The sequence below is a fragment of the Mandrillus leucophaeus genome, unplaced genomic scaffold, assembly GCF_000951045.1.
Source record: "Mandrillus leucophaeus isolate KB7577 unplaced genomic scaffold, Mleu.le_1.0 Scaffold727, whole genome shotgun sequence".
Taxonomy (NCBI): domain Eukaryota; kingdom Metazoa; phylum Chordata; class Mammalia; order Primates; family Cercopithecidae; genus Mandrillus; species Mandrillus leucophaeus.
Window position 1 is genome coordinate 866365 of NW_012107886.1, and position 1135 is coordinate 867499.

The following is a 1135-nucleotide window of genomic DNA, read 5'->3' on the forward strand; positions in this document are numbered from 1 at the left end:
TTTTATGTCATCATCATTTCTTTCAGCAATATTTGTAGTTTTCTGTGGAGAGGTCTTACACATCTTTTGTTAGATCTGTTCATATTTGATTTTTTTAAATATGTCTGTAAATTTTAAAACATTTCCCAATTGTTTATTGAGTGTATATAGAAATGCAGTCAATTTTTGGATCTATAACCTTGCTAAATTCATTTATTAGTTTGAGTAGTATTTTTAATAGGGTTCTTCACACACGCAAACATGTTGCTTGTGAATAATGACAGCTTTACCTCTTTTCTGATCTTTTAATTTTTTCTTTGCCTTAATATCAGGATAATGCTGGTCTTATAAAACAAGTTGAGAAGTATTACTTCTTTTCTGAAGGAGCTTGTGTAGGATTGGTACTATTTCTTCCTTAAATGGAAAAGCCACCTGAGCCTGAAGTTTTCTTTGGGGGAAAGGTTTTTTTACTATGAATATAATTTTATTAACAGATATTAGGCTATTTAGTTTTTAATTTCTTCTTTCGTTTGGTCATTTGTGTTTTTTAAGACATTTGTCTATTTCACTTAAATTTGTCAATATATTCGTATAAAGTTTTATCAGTTTCAATGTTTATAGTCAGTAGTGATAAACCTCTTTTCACTCCTTTTAAAACTTTTTGTTCATTTATGTATTTTTCTTGATTATCTTGCTAAGGGGCCTATCAATTTTATTAAACTTTACAAAGATCTAAACTTTGATATTATTGATTTTCTCTATTGTTTGTTCATCTTATATTTCATTTTCTCTTTTATTTTTTTCCTTTTTTTCTACTTATTTTGGATTTAATTTGCTTTACTTTCTCTGGTTTCTTGTGATGCAAGGTAATGTGATTTTAAACCTTTTTCTTGTTACTTTTATTTATTTATTCTTTATTAGACTTTAAGTTCTAGGATACATATGCACAATGTGCAGGTTTCTTACATATGTATGCATGTGCCATGTTGGTGTGCTGCACCCATTAACTCGTCATTTACATTAGGTATTTCTCCTAATGCTATCCCTTCCCCCTCCCCCCACCGCACGACAGGCCCTGGTGTGTGATGTTTCCCGCCCTGTGTCCAAGTGTTCTCATTGTTCAATTCCCACCTATGAGTGAGAACATGCGGTGTTT